Source organism: Myotis lucifugus, unplaced genomic scaffold, assembly GCF_000147115.1.
Source record: "Myotis lucifugus unplaced genomic scaffold, Myoluc2.0 scaffold_568, whole genome shotgun sequence".
NCBI lineage: Eukaryota > Metazoa > Chordata > Mammalia > Chiroptera > Vespertilionidae > Myotis > Myotis lucifugus.
In genome coordinates, this window is record NW_005871616.1 from 270,274 (window position 1) to 271,257 (window position 984).

General features: G+C 56.9%; 1 pseudogene; it reads right to left on the minus strand.

Annotated features, from left to right (window-relative positions):
- LOC111823582 overlaps nt 1–691 on the minus strand; it is a 6,855-nt pseudogene extending 6,164 nt beyond the window's left edge.
- Between the last annotated feature and the right edge of the window lie 293 nt (nt 692–984).

Genomic DNA, 984 nt, shown 5'->3' on the forward strand with positions numbered 1-984 from the left:
CACATGGCGCTAAAGAGAGCAAACATATTAAGAACAGTATGCTTTATATGCCAGGTCCCTTGAAACATATGCTGTGAGATGTTTCTTTCCTGCAGCGACTGTGTCAAGCAGCAAGGATGGACCGGCTCCCGGCACAGCAGGACCCCACCACTCGCAGGATCATATGGCGATCGGCATCTTGAATGGAGAATTTGCGGAGGAAGGGATGCCATGCAGCACATGGCCAATGGTGGTGCCTGGTGGAGACTATACTTCCATCTCTGTCCCTGGAGTCCACCAGACAGATGCAAAGGGGCCACAGCGCAGACGTGCACAGCAGTTGCTCTCTTCAGCCACCTGACCCAGGAGCTGTCCAGCCATTGAGCGCAGTTCATACCAGTTACTTGTCTCCCAGCCTAGGAGGGATTCCACTCACGCAGCTTTCTGGTGAATCGGGATCTGATTAATTGGCACCAAGAATTCAAGGCCAGAAGGTACCCCGGTCAGTGGCAAGAGGGGGGCAGCAGGCCCCAGAGCACTGGGGCTGGGCGAGAGAAGAGAGCGAAGCTGGGCACAGGGGCAGGCACGTGGGCAGGCACTGGCGCTGGTCCAGGCCCAGGATGCTGCACCTGCTCTGGATACCCAGCGGTCACAGGGTAGGGAGGAGGGGGCTAAGGGGTGTAGCCTGTGGGGGGGGCAAGTATCCTGCCATAGGAAAGGGATACCGGTTTGTGGGTTTTCACTATACCAGAAGCTTAGTTCTAGAAGTGGAGGCAAGCTCGGGGACAGCCTGACAGACACAAAGATGAACAAGCAAATGCAGAGAGGTGGTTGTGCCAGGCACCGCCCAGGGTCTCTAGGGCAGCACCTCTGACTCAGGGAGAAACTGAAAGTGTCAGCAGGCAGGGCAGAGTACCTGGGACCCTGGATTCCCTCTAGGGTTTGCAGAACCACCCCCTCCCCTTGTTCTCCCATTCTCTGAGGAGGCAGCTGTTGGCAGACAGC